We start from the raw sequence: 25,213 nt of genomic DNA, 5'->3' as shown, positions 1-25,213 counted from the left end.
GCCCTGAAATTTTCAACTAATTTCAACCTCAACAAAACTTAACCTCGTCTTAAAAAGGCTGGAAGTAGGGGGGGTGTAAATGCCAAGCCTTGGGGGTGAGAGAGAAGGGGCTGCGTCCTCGGGGCCAGGACTCCAGAACCTTTTCCCACTCCCTGGATCGTCTCTGAAGTAAGTAGCAGAGGAGGCTGCTCCATTCCTCTTTCGGCTTAAGGCCTGGTCTTATCAGGGGCCAAACGCACCACCTCCCCCAGCCCTCCGCACAACAAAGTGCGGGGAGGGGGCTAGGGGAGGGGCACACTTTCCTTCCCCATTGAGTTGCAATCCAGGACCTAGGGAGCCTCCAACCCACGGCCGCCGCGGCCTCGGCGGGGCATTCACCACGCCGGCCGCGTGTCCGGAATTCCCGGGACGCCTCGGAATTACCTGCCCCGCAAGTTCTGGCCCGCTCGCCTTCTGCCAGGAATTAAAGAAACAAATGGCGCGATCCCCACGGTGTGCGGGCAGAAGGGACCTCAGCGGGGGCAGAGCCCCTCACACTCACTCCATTCGAAACTCTCCTTAGAAAGTGAAGGCGAATCCTGGAGGAGCCAAGGAACGAGACCCCACCCCCCACCCCCCCACCCCCCAGGGCCTGCACAGGGGTCTGAGCCAGGCAAAGGGCCACACAGGTAGCCGAGGAGCCGCCGCCGGCAGCGCAGCCCGCCCCTCCCGCACCCCCCTCCCTGCCCTAGTCCAGCGGGAGGCTCAGCTGCGAAGGCAGCGTCGCGGACGTCCCACCCCCGCAGGGAGCTGCGCCCGCTGCCCGGGCCTGGCCCCGCACCGCCCGCCCAACCTCTCCCCCCTAGCTCCCCGGACGGTCGGCTCCGGCGGAGAGAAACGGGAGCAACAGTGCCTTTTCCCCCCCTCTCCTCCACTTTTTTTTGTTGTTGTTGTTGCTTTCCCACGCTGGCTGAATGTGACTTGACCCCATTTCAAAAAAGTTTGACATAGTGCTTCAACATTTCCGCATTCCTCCGCGACTACAAAGGCTGCAGCCGCCTCCCTCTGCTTTCTGTCTCTGCTCTCTGTCTTCACACTCAATGAAATCCTTCATGTGCCTCTCCCGAAGCCTGCCAAGCACCGCAAGGGTCGCCACCAGCGCAGCGACAAGAGGCCGCACTGGGACCACGACTCCCGCGTGTGCGCACACGCAGATGCGCCCCACGTGCACACTGTCGGGCGCAATGCAGGGCCCGGAGCTGCTTACCGCAGGGTGTGCGTTTTAACTCGGATATTTTAAATTATAAAAGTAAATTATACTTTATAAACTAAAGCAAACGTGCGTCTTTGTGGGGCTCCAAGCCTGTGCACTGGCCGCCTGCGTGCACTCCAGTAAGTGTGGATAACACCCCCGCAGGGGCTGCCAGCAAGAAGCCTACGTTAACATTTATCTCGTGGTGAGGAAGGTGGAGGCCACACCCACACCTCCGCGAGCTGGGGAGAGAGCTTTCGTGGGGAAATGAATATGGGGCACGGAAACACATTGTCCCGCATGGAGTCCCCAGAGGCAGTGCATTTTAAACTCTGAAGTGTGGATTATTCTGTGAATGTCTCAGTGGAGTTGATATTCCGCTTTAAGAAGCTGGATGAGTGTGTGGGTGTGCGTAAGGCTATGTGGGAGTAGGCACAGAATCTTAGTGTTCGGGTGTCCCTAGGGTAGGCTGTCCTCCTCTCGCCAGATTAGGAGGGACTCCTCTAGCTCCCCAAAATTGCTCTCCGTAATTAGCCTGCCTCGGTTCGTAAGGGGTTAACTAAAGCCGATTTCGAATACACCCCCCCCCCCACCACCACCATCACAGTCACCCCCACCCACACCCTGGCTTCCGACCCTGGCCAAGCTCCCAAATCTCCCCCGGGGACCCCCCACCCAGCAGCCCACCCACACCAACGCACGGCTCCTCACCTGCGGGGCCCTGCCGCGTCAGGCCTCCGGAGCGGGCTGCGAGTGTCTGTCCGACCTCCGCACGTGTCCACAGCGGCGCCAAGCAGGTAACCCGTCAGGAGGAAGGAGTCACCAGCACTTTTTACTGCGTAGGGGTGGGCACAGCGGCGGAGGGCGGAGGGACAGCTGAGGGCGCCGCCCGCGCGGCTCGCTGGGGGCGAACCGGGGCCGCGGGGCTCCGGCCGGGACTCGGGGCCGGAGCCGGGGAAAGAGCGCAAGGGGAGCGGGGGCGGGGCGGGGCCCCCGGAGGCTGTCTCTGCTGGAGACCCACCCGGCGGCGGGGTTAGGGGCTCGCTGCGGAGCGGCAAGCAAGTGTGCAAATTAAAGCCTTCCGGAGAGAGGCGAGGCGGCTGAGACCCGGCTGTGCTCTGAGCCTCTCAGCTCCCCAGCTCTCGGCTCCGAGTGGGGGGGGGGGGGGGGGGGGGGGGAGTTAAATGAAAATTTCCGGCTTTCGCTGCAACTGGAGTGGGGGATCTTGCTACTAAAGTGAGAGGCGTGAGAGGGAGGGTGGGATGTGTCGTCGGGAGTCCGCGGAGTTTCCAAACCCACGGTCGCCCAGAGTTGGGGTTTTGACAGAGTGAATCGGGGGGATCAGTAGTCTGTGATGTGGACGGATGGAAAAAACACAAAACAACCAACCATAATTATGAGGGGATGGTAAATACCAACACTTTCCAAGAAATTGAAAAATCAAACCAAAAAATAACTCTTCTCTATTAAAAAAAAAAAAAATCTGGCAGGGCGCCTTGCAGAAAAGAAAATACTAATCTGTCCAAGCACTTTTCACTTTCAGCATGAGCTACATTTGTTTTGTTTTCCTTCGCTTCCTTTCGGCCTCACAAAGCCCTATCTATTCCTTTTGGACAGAGGATATGATTTGGAAATTGTCAGGCACTCTGTGGTTAACAATCTACTTGAAGGGGCTGGCGGGTTCACAATTATTAAGTGGTTAGCAATTGCTGAGGGTTCACTAAGGCATTTCTAGGGAGCTAAAAAGACTAAAATTTAATACAAATAACAGAACTGCAAGATAATAGACACACATTTACACACACAGAACACACACACAAAGAGTAGTGAACGTGATTCAGTGGGTGCTCAGTTTAAATGCATTATTGGAATTCTGAAATTTGAAACCTTGTAAGAATGTATACTTTACCTTCTAAGAAAACCTGAATACAATTATTTCAGGTGAAAATGAGATTTTGGACAAAAAAAAAAAAAAGACAAAGTCTTCAAGACTTCCTACAATGGAGCAAAACCAAAAAAAAAAAAAAAAAAAAAAAAAAAAAAAATAGCTTTTTTTTTTTTTAAAGAATTCAGGGTTCTTTAAAGTCTGTATCTGTAGAATACTTAAAACCCTTTTAAATATCTTAAAGTAAAGCCAAAAAAATATTTATTTATTTCAGTGCTCTCTGGAAAAATTGAAGCCCAGCAAAACACTATTTGAATTGGAAATATTACCTCTATAAATCTTGTGACTTTTTTAATTAAACCATGTTGCTAATTTCAGAGTAAATCAATTTTGCCTTTATAAAATTCATTCTATACTACAGTGTGAAGTAACAGGTTAGGTAAATAAAAATTGTTGCATTTCCATTAGCAAATATTTTGCAATCCCTTATAATAATTTATTCTTGAATGATAAAGTGGATATTTGTGTTTCTTTATACTTAAGATAATTCATAAAATACATTTTGTGCTTAGGAGTATATCTTCTAAAATAAAATTCAATTTCTGAACAAAATTTGTAAAGATATCTATAACCTCACATACCTTATAGACTTAAGAAACCAATTGTTAGATTTTGTATTTATATGAAATATTAGATCACTACAAATGATTAGACTTTAAAACAGAGATACAAATGAGAATCTTCCATTTTTATAAGTGTTACACTTATCAATGATTTTAAAACAAAATTTACTTGTTGGTAATTAACACATTTATGTAATTTAGAAATAATTGTCAATAAATAGTCATAGAAACCAGCAAATGATTGCAAGAATTTATTTGGGTAAATAATTTGTTGGAAAGATAGTAAGCCATAAATATTTTTTAAATTAACAGAAAAATGTCTTTTCTACACTGGGTTGCATTTTTAATTACTGAATTTGACAACAACCATAGATAGATTTGAAATTCCATCATTTAGATTAATATATCACTTGTACGAGGTAAAGAAAGAAAGAAAGAGAAAGAAAGAAAGAAAAGGAAGGAAGGAAGGAAGGAAGGAAGGAAGGAAGGAAGGAAGGAAGGAAGGAAAAGAAAGAAAAGAAAGAAAGAAGGAAAAAGAAAGAAAGAAGAAGGAGAGAAAGAAACTTTATTTAATTATAATTCCTGAGTGTTAGCTCTCTTTATGTCATCTGCTTTCTCTGATATTATTAATTTATCATTGTTCACTCTCTCTGGTTATGGTTCACATAAAATCCAGTTGGTTCAAGCCTCAGACCAGGAAGTTTTAAAATGGATTGTGTAAAATTAGTAAATACCAGATTGTTTTTGTTTATTAGATAACTTCCTCTGTGGGTAATAGGTTATCATAACAAAATTTGTGCAAAGTTTTTACACTGTGAACCAAATTCTTACCCCTTTGTTTAGGAGTCTTTTATGAATGAATGCGGAGCATTCAAGAATTATGATTTGCATGCCATGTATCTGGTATCTGAAAGTTGTAAATCATCTTACAGGCTTTTAAAAATTAGAAGTAATGTATTTATGTTCAAATATGATGTTGTAGCTTATGCTGAAAGTTTTCTTAGTGTCACACAAGAGATGCATTCTTTGTGAACATTTTATATCAGATATCTGTAAATTTTTGTTTTCCCTAAAACAAAAATGAAATTTAAAATTCTGTTCTATAATTTGTAGTCTTGTTTAAGGAATGAGTAATTTATTTAAAATTAGTAACTTTATAATGTACATCTAATTTTAAATCATCTCTGATTTATATTGGCTATTTGAATTTATAAAATATATTTTCTAGGAACTCAGAAATAATGTTTTGCTATAATCCACTATACAATAATTTTAATTGGAGGTTCATGCAAATGTATACTTTTTGTGTATAAAGATCTATTTATTGTTTTGATAAAAATTTTTTTTTGGTTTAATAACTTTAAGATCAGTTGCCCTCATCTTTAACTTGATTTATCTGTGTATGTAAATGTTATCTTTGTTGAGTAATTACTGTGAAAAATTATAATGTTAACAGAAATAGTATAATATAATGCAGTGCATTTTAATGCATTCTTTCTTCCCCAGGCATTTTCAAGAAGTTTTCTTAGGTTTTCCCTTAAAATACTGAAAATTTACTAAATATTCTAGGAAAACTCAATTGTACTACCAACTTTCTTCAATTGTAAAATTCTGCATTTTAAAGGATTTTTTTAATTCAGTCTTCCAAATAAATTACTTCTAGTTGATTTGGAAAACACCTGTTTTTTTTTCTCTTTTTGTTGTTGCATGTGATGTGATCTAATATACTGGATTTAAGCAGTGAAACTTGCAAATTTTGATATTTGTCGTGAGGGAAAAAATGTATCAGGTAGTAGCTTATAAATTTAAGAAAAAACCCAGACATTATTATTTTTTGGAACTTTCCATTTTTGTGGGTTCTACTGCTCTATAATTATTCCTGTGCAACATGTCAGTACTATGTTCATGTTTGTATAATTGTCATATTTTCTTTTTTTCCCTTCTGATAGGCACTCATATCTTCTCTTTGCTTAGTGTGTATGTGTGTGTGTGTGTGTGTGTGTGTGTGTTTATGTATGTGTGTGTGAATACCTGTGTGTTCTTGGCGTATTGTCGTGACATGTTCGAAACGTGTTAAGATCCTTTCATCATCTATATTAGTATCCTGAATAATCAGCAAAATAACTGTAAAAATACTTATAAAAGATGGTGATAATCACATTGAAATATTTACATTTCCTTTTGATTTATAGTGTCCTACAGTTTTCACTGACTTCTAACATCTCTTTCCTAAGGTAATACTTGAATCTCCGCTGCACACATGGCCTAACAATTGTGTTGGCATAACTGCCTTTGGTTGAGCTGAAAGGTGCGTACATGCTTTACATAGACCATTCAGATGAGGCAGTGAGGGTACAACACAGTGGGGGTAAATCATGATAAAGTGGGATCTGGGAGGTAGAAGGAAGGGCAAAGGGAGAAGCTTCTTTTTGGGCACCTGAGAGAAACTTCTGTGAATGGCCTGACCATAGGGGCAAGTGAAGGAAGTACAAGCTGAGGTCCTGGGGCCAAGAGATGTAGCCTCAGGGCTCTGAGTATAGAGTGTCCTCGCAATCTAATTCTTTTAGGATGAATGGCATTCTGTGTCTGTCCTGTTATACACTGAAATCCATCTTCAAACTGAAATGAGATTGTGTAATGTATGTGCCCATATTCATGTAACTCTTCTACATTGTCTCATTATGGGTTTTTCCCAAAAATAATATACAACGGCATTCTTTGCAGGGGTCTTTGAATTTCTGTAAGAAAGTATATAATAGCATAGCTCTGTGGATCAAACATTTTACCATAAATTGGAGAGTCCTATTTTTAAACTCTGTTATAAATTTGTTGTCATTCACATCATAGTGTCCTCAATGCCTAGCACAGTAACTGGCAAGTATTTTATGTCTAGTAAGTACTGGTCAATGAGAAAGTTGGCTTTATATCCTTCATCCCTCTTTTCTGGGACTACTTCTTCCTACTCCCTTCTGGGAGATACAGCATAATAATTTTTTATATAATCTCAGCAAAGTTTAAGGATAGAGATGTCAGGATTTCAGAATCAGTCTCTTCTACCTGCAGTTCCCTTCCTTTTATTCCTCTTCTCTAAATCCTATGATCATTTTAGGGCCCAGCTCTCAAAACTTGGGAGATCCCCTCAGCTGAACGACATCCCTCTCAGCTCTGACTCCTTGAGGCCATCTGCTTTCTACCTCCTTACAAGCTTGATGCTCTGCTTTCTACCACCCTGAGCTCTCCAAGCGAGTTTACCATCCTTGTTCCTCTTGGCAACGATCCAGCACCTGGTTGTGCCATTTGACCATAGTAGGTGATCAATGAAATGCAGCAATTGTTCTTGTCTCTCTCTATGAGTGTTATGGAATCAAGCAGGCACAGACAGACCAGAACAGTGTGGCATAAATAGAATAACATCTGAAAAGTTGACGACAGTGTTCCACTTTGCTTAAATAGGAAAGAACCAGGTTGTCCTGTTACTTTCTGTGGATTTGTTGTGTTTTCTCTTGCGTTGAAGATATTAGTCACTGCAAACATATTTGTCTGAAAGAAAATGTGTTCAGATAAATTTCTAAATTTGACTGAAAGACAAATTCTAAAATCTTACCTGCAAAAAATACCGACGTAATTTTCTGCATTTCCTCCCCCTGCAAATTCCAGTTAAACAATTTTTCTTTAAAAAGAGCAAGTACTAAATTATGAGATCAATTAGAAACTACATAGCCCAGAACTGAGAAAGATTGCTAATTTTATTGAACAATGTCTTTAATATCTATATGAGTGTATGTGAAAGGAAAGAATCCTTGATTTCTAAGTCAAGAGCCTGTGTTTTATTCCTAGTTCTTCCTCACAGCAATGCTCACTGTACCCCCAGTTATAGTCATGTAACCTTTCTGACCTTCAGTGTCTATGCCTATTAAGTGGGTTTGCTAATCATTTAGGAAGATGGTATGAAAACAGTTTGGAGAGAGGCAACAGAGAGTTTTACCTTTGCAAGAGAAGATCTGGAAGAGTAATTGAGGTTGCTGGTCTGTGGGTCAGAAAACCTGAAATTTAACCTGAGTTGGCCATGAACTACCTGTGTGACCCTGGGCAACACACTTAAGCCCTGAGACCTTAAGGTCTTTGTCAATAAAAAAGATGATAAGACTCAACGATTTGTATAGGTGCTGCTGCAGCTTGAAAATGCTATCGTTTGGCACCATCATTCTACATCTGTTCTTATAAATGCCCTAAACAAGAACAGTGCCAGTGGATGGGACTCTGATGTTAGCAACCCAAAGAGGGGTTTGGACTTCAAATGTGAAATATATTGGGGCTCTCTAACATAAGTCTCTGGATTTTCAAGACAATAGACATGAATGCCTCGGGGAAAAAAACATTAGAAAAATTCACTAGGTGGGGCGAGAGGAGCCAGGCTTTTAATTACTGGACTAAAACTAAATGTGATGGATTAAGTCAATCAACCCTCATTAATAAAATGTGATAAGTAAATTACAGTAGTACTCACAGAGCTGGGATACTAAAGATTAGAAGTCTTGGCTAATCACAGCAATTCTTTAAAGATACCATGAAGCATAACTTTGGGAGATGTGACATATCTGTAAACCATTGAAAATGTGAGTGGCAGCCAGTGTCCTGTGAGGCAGTGGGAAGTGGTGGTGGGTGGGTGTGGGGGGGTCGGGAGAGTAAAAGGCAGTATGCTGTGAATCTGAGGAGTTCCAGAAATATCAGAAATCCTGAGAACTGCTGATCCAAAACGTGTGCAGAGGAACAGGCTGTTGTCCCTGTGTTGTTTTCTACTACGTTGGCTCACGTGCACAGTTGGCTTGAAGGTCTTCCCTAGATGTGCAGGGACATTTATGCTGTTGGAACCAGAAGTGTGGCCACAATGTGACCTTGGAGTAGGTTACTAAACTTTCAGAACCCCAGTTTCCCTCACCCATAAAGTAGGGATACAATTATCTGCTATAATAAACCGGGGTGAGAATTAATTTTCTACTTTGTGCATTTTGCATTTAACAGACCTTTAATAAATATTAGTATGCAACCAATATCCCTTTCATGAAATCACACTTCCTATTCTATCTCTTTTTAAAGACAGCTAACCCTTTGACCAACAAGATTTTCTTTTTTAAACTGGTTTGAAACATCTACCCATTGCAGGAGGAACAACCCCAGAAATAGTACACACCAAACATCTTAGGCTTTGACAAAACCACAACGGTCTCTGGGTATGTGACAGATGGAGGAGAGAGTGGGTTGTCTCACCTGAGACGTTACCCCAGTACTGCTCAACCTTCTTCATCTATTCCCAGCCCCCCCATCCCCCCATCTTCCTCACCCTTTTCCTTCCATGTGGCTCTCTGTTCTTCATTCCCACTGCTCTGGTGTGACCCATACTTGCTGACATTTGTCTTAAAAGCCACGCATTCTGTTGCTTCCCTGCAAGAGTTCCTCCACTGATCACTCTTCCACAGTCCCTGGCTCCCACTTTTTCCCTTTAAGAGCTGTTTGTCATCCTCTCAATCTCTTCTCTGTCAACCTTGCCTTCTGAGCTTAGCAGAAGTTTATTTGTCCTTAGACAACCTTGTATTTCCTATCCCATACTCTCTCCCTAGAAGCATGCAAGGGGAGATATACCTCACTTCCCCTATCCTACCCTCTTTTTTTCTTTTTTTCAACTTCCTAGGTCTATGTCCACAGTTCAAATCACTGCTCACTGGTGTCAGACACTCCATTGTTATTCCATTTCTCTCAGAATAAAATCGCAGTCTTGCCCTGCACCACTTCTGCTCTGATTCTTCTCATCACTCTGCCCCTTGCTTCCTCTGCGGCAGCCATACTGGCTTCTTTAGTGTTTCTCAGACCTACCAAGCACATTCATGCCTCTGAGGTTTGCACTTGCTGGAGTTTTGGTTGTTGTTGTTGTTTTTTGCTGAAATGCTCTTCACCCACACATAAGCATGGCTGTCTTCCTTACTTCCTTCAGGTCTCACTCAGAAGTCATCAGAGGGATGTTCTCTGACCACCCTACATGAACTGCATCTACTCCCATCTATCTTATTTCACTTTGTTTCTCTTCCTTAGCACTTATCATCCTCTAACACATTATAGGCTTATTTGTTTATTTGTTTAGTGTCAGTCTCCCCCCACCTCCAGCATATAATCTACAGAAGAGCTCAAAATTTGTTTTATGTTCTCTTTTATCACTAAAATAATTCCTTGGCACATAGTGGGCAATAAATATTTGTCAAATGAATGAATAAATGATCTCTCCTCTTACCCAAGCTCACAACTAGCCCATTGTTGGCTAGCCGACAGCTTATTAATGAAAATAACTCTCTATAATACATAACTTTAGGGCAATCCTTCTGAATTTATATGTATTTTACATGCAACCAATATTCTGCTAGGGGCTTCAGCTGAAATTGTTCACAAAAATGTTACTTAAGGATAATTTGATTCAACACACCACAGATTGTTATCTAAAATTATTGCCACTATAAAGTCAGTATATTCAGTTAATTGAAATTATACTGGAATGTGTGTCTTACACTGGAATGTGTATATAACAAATGTGAGTTTTGTTTAAAATACTTGTCTCTCCTCATATAAAGAGTAGGAAGAAGTTTGGAAGCCAGAGGTGAGCAGATTCAGGTCTCAATCCATCATGATTTTTTCCTACCATATTACAAATCTAGAGTCTTGCAAGCCCGGTAAGAGCCAGTGAGGTGTAGCTCAGTGCTTAAGAATTGCATCACAGGAGCCAGGCTTTGGTGATTCAAACCCAGGTCCTGCCACTGAGCTGTTTGTGTCCCCTGGTAAGTCACTTAACTTCTCTGAAATTTGGTTTCTTTATCTGGGTTAAGACTCCCTGCCTTTATGGTTGTCCTGAGGATTTAATGAGTTAATCCACGTAAAGCACTTAACAGGATTGGCACATAAAAAGTACATAGTTAGTTATGATTATTACTAATATTCCTCCTGATAAAACAGCTGTCACTTCTTAAGAGTTTTACTGTCCTTTTTCCTGGGCACCTGGCCCAGGATTTACTGCACAGTACTCTGTGTTCAATCGGTACTGCCACCACACCCTTGGATCCCTTGCTACTAGTGATATATGCAGTCTTCTCCCTTCTTACTTTCCCCCTCCCTTGCTCCCTTGCTCCCTCCTTCTTTCCTTTCTTCTCTCCTTTCTTCCTCCTTTCCCCTTCCCTCCCTCTCTCCTTCCTTCCCTCCCTCCTTCCTTCTTTCCTTCCTTTCTTCCTTCCTTCCCTCCTCCTCTTCCCTCCCTTTCTTCTCATAAATCTTGCCTTTTCTTACTTTCTCCTACACTTCCTCTCTCATACATTGCAGTCTGTTCTGCATTAGCTGCCAGTCCTCTCCTCCATTCTTCTGTTGTTTCTGCTCTCATTCACAGGAGGGAAAAGACCTGTCATGTCACCAGGAAGAATCCCCAGAAGCAAATCTTTCAGGCTCTCACTTCCTGGGTAGAATTTTGTTCTTTCAAGCAGCTTCTGCTTTAGACATCTGAGGCCCTTTATCAAAGACTGTTTGCTGCTCAAGTTGATCAGAAATGCCATCTCAGCACTTTTAACCTATGTGTGGGTTATACCAGCAGCATCCAGTGCTTTTGAAAACACTGACTTGTCTTATCAACAATCATGGGCTAACCATAAAATCGACCATAACCAATTGTATTGCTTGCTGCTCCTAGGGGGCATGGATGAAATAATGTGGTTACTTTGATGCCTAATAAAATTCAATTCCAGTGATGGTGAGAATGTAGGAAGGAATGAAAGACATGTTCAGTGCAAATGTGTATTTTTTCCTCTTTGTCCTATAAGATTAGGAACTCCTTGAGCAAAGGGACCATGTCCGCTATCTTCATTTTTGATGTTTGGGATGAGTGCTCAGCTTAGTGCCTTTCTCACAATACATGCTCAATAATGAAACTTTTGCTTTTCAAGTACTAGACAAATGTGGTAAAAAATTCTGAGTACACAAAGGCTGAAAGAATAAACCCATGAGTGAGTGCAGTGCTTTATGTTGTTGTCATTCATGTAGCTTTGTGAAACATAAAATTGTAAGACTAAATTGTCAGGCCAGTAAAAAAAAAAAATTATCTCAAATCTCAATGATCCTGTAAACTTTTACAACATATCTTCTGTGGCAATAATTACAGTAGACCCCCCCCCCTTTCGTGGTTTCACGTTCCACAGTTTCAGTTACCTGTGGTCAAGCTCTGTCAGAAAGCAGATAATCCCCCTCTGACCTATCGTCAGAAGGCCAGTAGTAGCCTAACGCTATGTCACAATGCATATGTCATTCACCTCACTTCGCCTCCTCACGCAGGCATTTTATCATCGCAAATCATTACAAAAAGAAAGGTGAGTACGATACAATAAGATATTTTGAGAGAGAGAGAAAGCGAGAGAGATCACATTCACATAGCTTCGTTATTATTGTTCTATTTTGGTAAGTTATTATTGTTAGTCTCTTACTGTGCCTACTTTATAAATTAAACTTTATCATTGGTATACATGCATAAGAAAAACCAGTATAATGGGGCTTGGTTATATCTGCAGTTTCAGACATCCACTGGGTGTCTTGGAACATATCCCTGGTGGGTAAGTTGGGGCAGGAGAAGACTACTATACTGTAAATTATAGTGATATAGAGATATATCTTAATTCTCTCTCTTAATTGTTAACTCCTCGGTGAACTAGTTTCTACTGTTGTGCTATACACATCATATGCTTTCAATACCTGTTTGCTGAATAAATTAATGAATAATTAAATGGATGATGTTAGACTTCCACTCATTCAGAATATTCAAAGAGGTTTTCCGTAATTCAATTAAGTAAAAAAGTTACTATCTATATGATATGTATGGATTGACATTAAAATATAAAATTACAGGAGCACCTGGGTGGCTCAGTTGGTTAAGTGTCTGACTCTTGATGTCAGCTCAGGTCATGATCTCACAGTTGTGAGATGGAGCCCCATGTTGGGCTCTGTGTTGACAGTGTGGAGCCTGCTTGGGATGCTCTCTCTCCCTCTCTCTCTCTGCCCCTCCTCTGCTTGCTCTCTCTCTCTCTCAAAAGAAATAAATACACACATACATACATATATTTGCATGAGTCAAAATTATACCAAACATAATGTTATTTCTTATGATTCAAAAGGCGCTTCAAGATCTTTAACTTTCAAGATTAAGAGAAGCCAACTGGTCTCCTAAAAAAGTATATTCATCTCTTGTTTTGGTCTATCAATATTTACTATGACTTTTAAATAAATCTGTTTTGTCAAGTTGTATGGATTCTGAATAAAAAGAAGTTTTATATTCTCATTGGAAAGAGTTTAGAAGGCTAAAGTACCTTGAGAAAGACAATATAACATTGAACCAAAGTGATGAAAATGATTGTATTTTAATTTTTTTAATACATTTGTATCTCGACATATTACATTTCTAGGCCAAAATGGTTTGTACATCTCTGTTGCTTGAGCAGGAGGAAATCATTACAATGAAAAGAGTTATTGAAAATGGTCCATGTTGTGTAATTCCCAGGATAAATGGGCTGAGTAGCAAATATTTCTGTTGTGAACTGTTTTATACCAAAATGTGCATTATTAAACCCATTTGTTGAGCACATTGAAAGATCGAATATCTTCCTAACTCGACACTGGAAAATGTTTATTTGCCATTCCTCTCCTTCCTCTGCTCTGATCTTGTTAGATATTGTCTCTGGGTTTTCTGGAATCCATCCATATTTAGAGGGGAAAAAAATCATAGCTGTAGAAACCAGAAAAACAGAATTTACAATTTATAAACACATATTTTTAACAAGATCATAAGAAATTTAAAATAGCTTACATAATAGAAACAGCATGTAGGAAAATATATAGAACGATGTGGTGGGTGACTATTTTTTATACCATCATAAGGATCCTATACATTTGAAGAACACAAAAACAGTAGTCATCAGGCGATTAGAATTTGAATGTAAAAGAAGTATGATAGTGATCAGGATGGTTTTGGGGTGATGTTATGCCCCTTTGATTTTATAAATAGGTTACTTTATGCATGCTGTGTACTTAAGTAATATACATTTAATTGTTGCCCTTTAAAACACCATGTGTGCAATCAAGTTGTTTTCATTTCACTTAGAGTAATCATATGTGGGCCTGATTCCATCTTACAATTACTTTCAAAAAAAGAAAAAAAGAAGCTCTGTTGTTGAAAAATCAATACAGCACCGAAGACTAGAGTCAAAGGTAATAGCAACAGCTGGAATGGAAGAGGCAGTAAGCAGTTTTCCTCTTTGACGATCCTTTTCTTCTCCAGTTAATGCCATTTACCTAGAGTCAAACTGGAAGTAAAACATCCAGGTATAGATTAATCTATTTATCCATTCATTCAATAAATATCTATTGAGTGCCTACCACGTGCCAGCTTAGTACTCAGCATGGGGACATGTTATAAAAAGTTTTATTTTTTTATTTTTAAATTTTATTTAAATTCAAGTTAGTTAACATATATTGTAATAATGATTTCAAGTAAAACTTTTTTTGTCTTTTATTTTTTTTAAGTTTACTTATTTTGAGAGAGAGAAAGCACAAGCAGCAGAGGGGCACAGAGGAGCAAAGACAGAATCCCAAGCAAGCTCTGCACCATCAGCACAGAGCCTGATGTGGGGCTCAAACCCATGAACCATGAGATCACCACCTGAGCCGAGATGAAGAGTTGGACAGTTAATGACTGCGCCACCCAGGAACCCCTCAGGTAAAAAGTTGTAATATGATGTTGGGCTTCCGGAGAGACCTTGAGGTGAGAATTGGAAGTCAGATAAATGGTGTTAAAAGTGCCTTTGAAGCAGATGTAAATTGAAGGAAGTTAAATGAAGAGACAGGTGTATTTTGAGATGTGGAGGGGATATGAGACCTGTTACATTCAATTGCTTCAGGAAGTCTCTGCTATGAATGACACAGGAAGGTTATATGAGATTTTGAGGTACATGGGAGAGAATTATGTGTGCAGAGCCGTGGAGGAGAATGTTCTCGGCACTGAATCAGGGATTGTTGTTGGCATTGTGGCACAGTGGTAGGGAGCATGAGTGTGTTACAGTGAGTCAGAGTCAACCCAGCTTTTCTCCAGCAATGCTCTTGGGCACGCACAGAACACTGGACCGCATGTGTGACATAGGTTTGCCCACTGACATGGTGGGTCACAAGAATATGACAGGAACCTCAGTGGGGAGGGCAATAATAGGCTGGGAAGAGTGTTTATGGATGGATTAAACTATGAAGGATTGAGTGTTTATTAAACTCAGTGAGCGGAAAGCAGGGAGAAGGTTGGGAAGGGGAGGAGTGCAGTAGCACATATGGGGGTTGTGCATCAAAAACAAATAGTGCCTATAATGGTTAAATTCAGGGATGATATTGCTGATGCATGGCTGAAGTAGGGTGGAGTTGGAGGATTGCAGGGAACAAGATCATGAGCCTCTACAGCTGAGGTAACTGATGGGTCCCCAGCATGAATTTTGAAGTTGTCAGAAAGTGGTGATGAGGAATGAGGATGTGGAGGAAGATCATAAACCAGGTGCTATATTCATTTAGAAAGATGGAAATGGGTCTCATGTGAGTTCAGTAAACAACAGCTGTGGTGCCTTTAAGATGGTGGAACAGAGAAGTGGTGTCAATTTTAAATGAGGAGAAAAAAGAAGTGGACAGTTGAGCAGCCCAAAAATTTAAAGTCTGGCCCTATAAATTACTGGAAGAAAAATCCTAAGAGGGCCAGAATTTATTTTGGAGACATCCATATATAATATGCAATCAGCCACATTTTTTCCTAGGTTCATTCAAATACATGTTATTTTGTTGTTGTTGATTTGATTATTCATCATTACGGATACTGTCTTGGGTAAGAAAAAGATGTTATTTTATATTCTGTCTTGATTCCTTTCTAACACTTCTTTTATAGTATTTTTTCATGGTTTCTCAGCTTTAAAAATGTCAAATACTGGGAGGATACACTTTCCCAAATATCAGATACTCGAGGCTTTTTACATATATCAAGAATAAGATCCAGTTGGCAGAACCAACTAAACTAGAGAGTATGTTATTTTTCAGAGTAATCCCCTGTATCTGAAAGGAAAACACTGTAGTAATCCTTTTTTTTCTTTCTAAATACCATAATTTAGTTAATCCTACTTATATAAGCATAGTCTTGGGCTGGTTTTCAAAACCACCATTATATTAAGTATGTAAAATACAACTGATATGATCGTTGAAATGTGTACTTTTTGCATTAGAATAGAGAACACCAATTTTTATGAGTTTCCTGACACACAAATAAGTGTTCTGATAACTTTACAGACATATTAGTATATTCATAGATATTCTGATTATTGCAAAGCCAGGTACTTTGCATGGGTAGCTACCTAATTTGTTCACAAAGCTTAGTGAATGCTATTTAAATCATAATATAATAAACCTCTTCCAAGGAAGTTATTTAGTAGGGGCAGCAGATCCTATCAGTAAAGGTTGACATTGGCAAACACCTGTCCTGTAGAGCTAAGTGCCCAGAGGCAGGTGTTCTTACATTTATTATGCTTCTATTGTGCTTTTCATCAGTACTATAACACTTAACTGAAAATGTTGATAATTTGAAAGATTTCTTAGCGCTTTATCAGTAAGAGCACACACACCCCATTCATTCATTGAGATGAATTTATTACTTTTCAGTCATTATTTAAGTCAACCAAGTCCATGAAATTCCAAAGTAAGATATTACCACTTTCCCACTTTCCTGCCTGCAGTGTTAATTCTCCTTTGGAAGACAGTCATCTTGCCTGCTGGATCCTTCTCTTAGTCTGACTCTGTTTGATATGAGATCAAAGGGCTTTCATTTTCTGTATCAATTAGGCTGGCTGTCTTGTCTCAATGAGATTAAGTAGCCTCTGGAGAGTAGTGACACCAGAACAGCCATAGATGAGCTGATGGTTAGCATACAATATGGCTGTCTTAATTCTTTCTAAATGATAGTTTGTCTAGTCTGATGTCTCTCTTTTATGGTCGTGTCTGAAGCTCATTTGTTCAGGGCAACCATGCAGCACACACCAGACCTGATAATCAGTAGTTTGAGTTTCTAAAATGGCTGGAGAGACACATCAATTCTTTCCCAGGCTTATGATGTTTCCCATACTAAGGCGAAGTCCAGGTTTGGTTGTTGTGCCTTTTTATATTTTTTATTTTTGGTAGGATACCAAGTACTAGAATATTTTACTCCAAATAAAATGTAAATCTTACACCCAAAATTTGTCTTGAAGTTGCTTAAAGGAAGCATTATCAAAAGAATTTGTGGAACCCCAAGCAAAGCTATGTAAGCCCAGTATTAGTCCTGCTCTATGTAGATTCTTCTGTATCTAGAAGTTTGTGGTCTGAATTTCCCATAGTCATTTTTGACTACCTTTCTTGAGATAAGACTTTAATGAACTCACTGGAGAAACTGAAGCAATGTGTTTAAACGTGTTTATTAAGACAATGGTGTTTATTAACAACAAGACACTGGTGTTTATTAACAACATCCTCTCTCAGTATATTCACGCTCTTTTCACCTTCAGAGATTTCCTCGCCAGCTGCCTTGTCAAAAAAAAAAAAAAAGATCGTCAGGGATAAACTCACTGATGTGGCCTTCTTCACCATCTTCAGACTTCTCTCGGCTTCAACATATGCTTCCTTCTTCCTTATTATCCCAGAAGAAAATCTTCCGCCACTTTCCAAGCCTTGGCTTTCACCCTGAGCCCCCAGAATCTGGCTTCCTCAGTTATCTCCCCTCCTCTCATGTACCCTTTCTCTTCTGGGTACACACATGTGCTCGAGACTCCACCAGATGTTAAAGAAATAAAAAACAGTGACAAAAACAACTACTCTTTCTTTAGCTCAACTTCCTTTTTTTCTGGGCTAATGCCTTACATTTCACCTTTTCATCATCAAATTCTCAAGAAAGAAGGCTACATGACTTCTTCTATTCATTAGGTCCTATTCTCTTTTTTTTTCTTTTTCTTTTCTTTTTTCTTTTTTTTTTGAATAATAAACACCTCTTTTACATGACCGAAGACAGGAGGGAGGAAGATTTATTTGCCTTTTCAGGCTTTGGTTTTCCTCAGATAAAACTCTAGCTCCTTGGGCACTTAGCCATCTACTCAGCCACACTGGCCTGGGCTTGAAGTGATGCACGCAAGAAGCTTGGCCTCCTGGAACTGCTCCTCTGGAAGACAAAAGTATGGAATGCTTCATGAATTTGTGGGTCATCCTTGCGCTGGGGCCATGCTAATCTTCTCTGTTAATCATTCCAATTTTAGTATAGGTGCTGCCAAAGGGAGCATGGTCCTATTCTCTTTTTAATTCACTGCCATCGGATTTCTGCCCCCATCCTACTGCTGTCACCAAGGTGGGTAAGAACATTGAGTTACCACTCCATGGACACTATCCTACTAGCCTCTCTTCTCCATTTGCCACTAACTGTTACTATCTCCAGACGGAAAGTCTTCTTCTCTTCCAAGTTCTGCCTCACTTCCTCTCCTGGTCATCCTCATGTATCCTTCTAAGTGTTTTGCCTCTTCCCTTATTTTTTTGCCCCTCGGTCCAGCCCTTAGAAGTTGGGGTTCCCTAGGGTTTCTTTCTCACTTGTTTCTTCTCCTTCTGCTAGTCCCCCTCACTCTTAGGCAATCTCATGCTTTGGCTTGATTTCTCCTCCATCAGTAGATCTGTATCTCCAACTACTCAAGGGAATTCCCTTTGAAGCACCTAAAAATTCAACATCTGGTGAAGAATTGAAATGACACTGTGCCTACAATTTGTTCACAGAAATGTCTTCTCCCTTTCTCCCTAGCTCAGCCAAAAAAAAAACCCCTGTCATTCTCCCAGAGTGAACTGTGACCTTCCTCTAAATTCCTTACTTCCTTTCAGTTCTACCTCTTGAGAAACCTTCTCCTGCCCCTTCATTTTTCATTCCACTGCTTCAGTCTAGATCAGAGCTCATCACCTCACACCTGGAAGGTCACATCCAGGTGACCTTAGTCATATTTATACAGCTTTTCCTTAGTCATATTTATACAACTAGATCTGATCACGTCACTACCAGGATCAAAAACTTTCTTCAATTTCCATCTGCCTACAGGATATACTTTAGCCCAACCTCCTTTGTGCAGCATAAGATTCCCTTCAGAATATAGCCAAGTCTGATTTTCTAATTACTCTCTGGTCTCCCACCGCCATATGCCTTTACACACTCCAGAATGTTCCTCATTTGTGCCTTCATAGTTAAGATCAAGGTGCTCCTTTTCCCTGGAATGCTCATGTTTCTTCTCTCCTCTTCTGTCTGGCAAATCTCGATTCTACTTTTATGTGGAGTTGCAGTGTCACCTCCTTTCTATTACACTCATCTTTGCTGACCGCAGCCTCCACCCCATTCCCACTGCTGTCACAAAACTAATTCTTATGTTGGGGTTCCATAGCATTTTATGTCTGCTTCCACTAAAGTCCTTCCCTCATTGTCTTACAGCTATTTTTCTGTTACTCTCTCTCCCTTACTGGGCTACTAGCTCTTCTAAAGCCATGTTCACCTTTCCTGCTATGCCAAAGATGCTCACCTTGTCCTCAAGATGAAACAGAAAGCCTTAGCTGAATGCCTCAGGCAGCATTAGTGGTCCTCTGTCCTGCCACGATTTTCTATTCATGTACTCTATTACAGCACTATTATATTGAAATTGTATGTGTACTTTCCATTTCTTCCATTAGACTGAGAGTATGTCAAAGCAGGGACCTCATCTTATTCATCATTGCCATCCAAATGGTTAGCACAGTGCCCAGAACACAATAGGTACCAAATAAATGTTTGTTAAATCATCTGTCATGCCCCTAAGTCTTTATTAGTCTTTTGTTTTGAATAGCTATATAAGATACATTTTTAAATCCCTATTAATATACTATGAATATTCACCTATAATGACTACCGCCTGCATAGATCATTGAAAAATCTCAGTCATAGAGACAGATCACACTAAGTTAGTAGAAAGCAATCTTGATTTGTGGGAAGCTGAGCCTCAGAGAGTGCTGAATTAAAAGGGAAAGAGTGAGCCATGTCATGCCAATGGCATTGGCATGCCAATAACAATGCTTACTTATAGCATTGGCATGCCAATAAATATGTAACATCCCACAGCCTGGAGTTATTATTTTTATGATAATTTATTAGCCTCATCAATTAGAAAAGAGAAAGTCAAATAGAAGGTAACTGAAGTCACTTAACAAATTTATGCTAAAAACCAACTTAAAAGCTACACTAAAAATTCCCTTAGTCCCCAGAACCATAGTGTTTCTGTAGAGTGTCTTCCTATTAGAGTTTCCCCATAATTGTCAAGTTATAGGACAAAAGAAAGCATCTTATTTTTAATCAGCTGAGGTTGGTGTGAGGGTGAACTGGAGAAACATGGGGGTGGCGAGGATCAAGGAAAACCAGCTCTTCTCTCTTCCCCTACATTGCCTACCCTTGTGGATTTGCACAGATAATGTCTATTCATTGTTTAACAATCAGTCAACATGGTTAAGCTCCTGGGCTGTAAACTGGAACAGAAATCTGAGGTGAGTCTGGCTCCAGAGCTCTCACTTTCTATGCCCTAACAAACTGAGTTATTTTGTGAACGCTCTAGTACCTAGTTAGGTGATTTAAATCATTAGTAATATAAATTGGTAGTTATGTTAATAAGATAACTCCACATTTTCTTTTAGCAAAATAGGGCTGTTTCAGCCAACCCAATATATTTTTTCCCTTTCCTTTCCCCATTCCTCCCCACTTGAATCAGGTTGTGATATGTTATAGTTATTTCCCAATAAATTACCAACCCCTATACAAACATTTTTTACTTAGCCCATATCCTGCTTCCTACACTCTTTTAAGTTTTATTTATGAATCACTCAAAATTTTACTCATTCCAGAAATTACACATTTACTTGTTAGTATATAACAGCCATTCTTCCTCCTTTATTTGCAATATTTTTAACATCCATTCTAAATGAACTCACCATTGCTCATCCTGGTTTGCATAATTATAGCTGGCTCTTATATGTAATTATCAAAACTCTTTTATTCTTTCTTTTTCCCTTCCTCATCCGTTTTGCTTTTTGTAGAGGGTGAGGAGTTGGGGGTAGTTAGTTCTCTCGCAGGAAGAAGGCACCTGGCCGTGAGGGCACTTCACAGCTCATTAATTATCTATTGGGCATTGGCTCATTTAAAAAGTATGAGGCAGGTTGGGATTTGAGATTGGAGGAACCAGGGTGGAAAGCAATTTGTGTTAGAAAAAAATCAAGATGGAGAACCCTAGGCTCAGAGATGTCCCAGGTTTGCAAGAGGATTTTAGATTGGGGAGTTTTTAGCAGCTTTTGAAAGATGAAGAAAGCATTCCTAGTATGCTAGAAATAGGAATTAATTCCTATTAATTAAGAAGAATTAATTCCACTTCACCCAATGAGATGAAATTTGGGAATTTACATAAAGAGGTAGTTTAGACTAAAATTATAAGAAGCTTCTTGGGAATGAAAACATAATTGATTATGAAGGGCAGATGGAATGCTGTCCTTTCCAATCTATAAAAAATATAAATAAATATATATGTATAATAAAGATACAATTTAATAGGCCATTTTAATTGTGGCTTTAAAAGAATTCAAACAATACAAAACAATGAAAAGTAATTCCCCCTCTTTCCTTTCTTAATCACCATCTCCCCTCCCCTCTCCTTTCCCCGTAGTTCCCTTGGCTGGACAAAACCACCATTATTGAGTTATTTATCCTTCTGGAGAAATTCTTTGCATTTACAAACATATATGTGTGTTAGTTATTCTTCATTTCACCGCATGAATGATAGCATACTATACGCACTGTCTGCACCTTACTTTTTCCTCTTGTTGAGGTGTCTTAGAGATCTTTTCCTTATGAGTCCATATAGAGTTGCCTTATGCTTTACAACCACTGCAAAATTTAATTAACCATTCCATTCTGATGGACATTGAGGTTGTTTACATTCTGCTGCTGTTACAAAACTATACTGCATCAGAGTTGAGCAGAAAGAACATGAAAACCTCTTGATGGGAGCATCGGAGGCAAGGTAGGACAGAATGAACTGTTTTCACATGAACCAAATGTTTTTAGGTCCTGCTTCTCTGTGTGCCTCATTGCCATGCATAAATAGGAGGAAACACACAGGAGCTCTATGGAAAGGCCACTTACTGTTGTTTTCCTATTAGGTTAGGCACGTTTCCACTGTGTGGAGTTATTATGTAAAGTACCCCAAGTCTTTTATGGCAGTGGGGGTACATGTTAGGAACATACGCGAGTTATATCAGGAGAGAACAACGATGTTGTGCAAAGAGCATTGGTTTGGGTCACAAGAACTTGGTTCAAGCCTTAGCTCTGCATTTTATTGGTGTGGTCGTTGGAAGACCTTTTAGTTTCTCCAAGCCTTATTTTCTTCTTCTGTAAAATACAGATAATAGTACCAAACTCATGTTTCAAAGATTTAATGAGATAATGCCTATGAAGTGATTCTATAAACCAGTGGTTCTCAAACTTTAAACAGTTTCTGGTTCAGAAGGTCTGGAGTAGATAGACCTTAAGAATTTACATTTCTGATAAATTCTCATGTAATGCTGACACTGCTGGTCTGGGACCAGAATTTTGAGAAACACTGGTATAAGCCATAACAAACTGATAGGTGGTGTTACAATTTTTGTCACTATAGTTATTACCCAAGAAAGAACACTACCTTTACATGTGCCCTTAGAGAAGTGAGAGAGGTAATGGTGTTCATCTTTGAATTAAAATAAAAATTCTGCCAATCGATTACAGAAATTTCTAAAGAAATTGAAATTATTGGTGGGGGCGGAGGAGAAATACTAAACACATAATTATGCACTCTTTGAGTTTATTTAAATGTTCATGCACCTCTGAATTCACTGGTTAAGAGCACTTGACAGGAAGTGGAAGTACAAAAATAAACAAGAAAGGCTCATCTCGTGGCATTGCTGCCTTAACTGAACACAGGAAGTCCTGGAAATCTTGCAAGACCGTCTGTTCCTTCATGTTGTCTAGCCTGATTTTAAGACCTAATAGAGCATTTTATATTTGTATTTGTCAAGGTTATCCAGAGAAACAAAACAGAACCAACTGGAGAAAAAAAAAATATACAACACACAAACACACACACATGCAAAAGAGAGTTATTATGAGTTTTAAGTTATTGTAACTATGGCATATAGTTCTGGTCTGAGTCCAAGAACCAGCAGAGCCAATGGTATAAGTTCCATCCCAAGTCTGAATCCAAAGGCAGGGGAAAACAAATGTTTTAGCTCAAAGACAGGAAGAGAGAAATAATCCTTTCCTAACTTTTTATTCTATTTATGTCTTCAACAGATTGGATGAGGCCCACCCACAATGGGGAAGGCCATCAGCTTTATTCAGTCTACCAATTCAAATGTGAGTCTTATCCAGAGATACCCTCACAGATGCACCCAGAAAAAAATGTTTTTTTTCAAACTTTTTAATGTTTATTTATTTTTGACAGAGAGAGACAGAGACAGAGTGCAAGTGGGGGAGGGTCAGAGAGAGAGGGAGACACAGAATCCGAAGCAGGCTCCAGGCTCCAAGCTGTCGCCACAGAGCCTGATGCAGGGCTTGAACTCACGAATGGTGAGATCATGACCTGAACCAAAGTCAGACGCTTAACCAACTGAGCCACCCAGGCGCCCCAGAAATAATTTTTAACAAAATATCTGGGCACCCTGTGGCCCATTCAAGTTGACACATAAAATTAACCATCAAAATGTTGTTGATGAATGTCTAAAATGAGCTAGTTTCAGGGCACTTATTATGGTTTTCCAGTCCACAATACTGCTTCAAAACACTTGAAGTTTCAAGGAGCACAAACATCAACTGTGGCTACATGTACAGTTAGTTTCATATTCTAGTTGTTACATATCTTAACAGCAAAACGTTTCAGTGGACTTCTTATAGCTAAACCTCAAAATATTTTTTAAAAACAGAAAATTTTAGTTTGCTATCATCAACACCATCACCATGATCATATTTATTACAAGAAAGGTGATGCCAATAGGCCTATCTTCCAGTATATAAAAGCTATTCGATATTTAAATATACATTAAGAATAATTCAAAATCATTGATTTATGGTTGTCACAAATGTGTAGGAATCTAGACATTCTAGACATTCAGATTTTAGCACTGACATATTATCTTCTGAAAATTACCACAGACATTCCACTTTCCATTCCCATCTCAACTAATAAATACAACCTGTGGAACAAGAGACATACCACAGTACATTCCTGGGATCCCAAGAGACAAATATAAAAATATTTTAGAAGACAAATATTAAAATTAATGAGATAGAGCCACAAATGTTTGGAGGTAAATTCATGAGTAATGAAGCAAAATTTTTAAACCACAGCACAGTAGGGAGAAAATGTTGAGATTATGTGTGAATAATACTTTTGTGAATATGGCATCTTATTGCAGTGGGTTTCCTTGCTTTGTATCTCACTGATTCCCTTCTTGACATTGTGCAGCTATTTCCTTTGTAATACAGAAACTCCCTTACAGAATCTTTTTCCACAGCTGGCTTTCATCACTTCTTGATAGGTACCTAAATATTTCAGTTTCTTCCACTTTATTTTCCTTTAACAATAACTGCTGCCCAATCAAATCATTCATCTTTCCCCCTGTGTGAGTATTTGAGATCTTGAATGAGTGTTTATCAGGCACCATTCGGAATCCCCTATTTTCTCCTGCTTGGCGTTTTCCTATACTCTAGGTCTCAATTACACTTGGAAGTTTGAATTAAATTTGTTTAACCATTTAAAATTTTTCAAAATTTACCGTGGACTTTTTTTTGTCTTTCCATATAAAAATTTGTGTGTGCAAGTAAAAGACCAACCCTAAAACCTACGACTTATTTTGTAACTTGTATAATAGATCCTGCACATTTATAAACAATACTCAGACATGTGGCACAAAAGAATGAGTATTATGCTTTAATATGACCACAAATGATAACAATAACTAACATTTATTTTCTATTTACTATGAAGTAGCTGCATGACCAAGCTCTTTATCTCTGCATTAATTTATTTCATATTTCCATCAACCCTGGAAGTTAGGAATTTTATTAAGTGCTTTCATGCCCTTAGTGTGCATGGGGAATCTCAGGATTATTATAAGAGTTTGAGTTGAATTTCTGGTATTTGTAACCCAAAGAGTATTCATTTATGCAAACATGATACATGTTATTATGTACGCATATGTCGTTATATACTCTATTTACACTCTATTCTATTCAGTGTGTAAAACAGAGTTTATCCCGAGCAAGGGGAGATCAGATTGAAAAGGCCTGTGCTC

The 25,213-nt window shown here is 39.7% G+C and overlaps 2 long non-coding RNA genes and 1 other non-coding gene across 4 annotated transcripts in view; 1 reads left to right on the top strand and 2 right to left on the bottom strand.

Moving 5' to 3' along the window:
• Window positions 1-1,301: 1,301 nt before the first annotated feature.
• LOC121028741 (uncharacterized) lies at window positions 1,302-14,382 on the top strand. Its single transcript, XR_005789414.1, has 3 exons — window positions 1,302-2,028; window positions 5,974-6,047; window positions 14,333-14,382. It is a non-coding gene; the product is annotated as an uncharacterized LOC121028741 (long non-coding RNA).
• Window positions 13,439-25,213, bottom strand: part of LOC121028740 (uncharacterized) — a 163,488-nt gene continuing 151,713 nt past the window's right edge. Inside the window, exon 4 of one of the 2 annotated variants that reach the window (XR_005789412.1) lies at window positions 13,439-13,535. This is a non-coding gene — a long non-coding RNA (uncharacterized LOC121028740). Of the gene's footprint in view, window positions 13,536-17,255; window positions 18,012-25,213 lie in introns of those variants that run through there. The other variant, XR_005789413.1, reaches the window with a different exon arrangement.
• Window positions 18,021-18,129, bottom strand: LOC121029053 (U6 spliceosomal RNA). Its single transcript, XR_005789560.1, has one exon. It is a non-coding gene; the product is annotated as a U6 spliceosomal RNA (small nuclear RNA).

Source organism: Herpailurus yagouaroundi, unplaced genomic scaffold (genome assembly GCF_014898765.1).
Source record: "Herpailurus yagouaroundi ecotype Mexico unplaced genomic scaffold, PumYag 100, whole genome shotgun sequence".
Taxonomy (NCBI): Eukaryota; Metazoa; Chordata; class Mammalia; order Carnivora; family Felidae; genus Herpailurus; species Herpailurus yagouaroundi.
The sequence above is the reverse complement of the archived record's forward strand: the minus strand, read 5'-3'. Positions and strand labels throughout refer to the sequence as shown.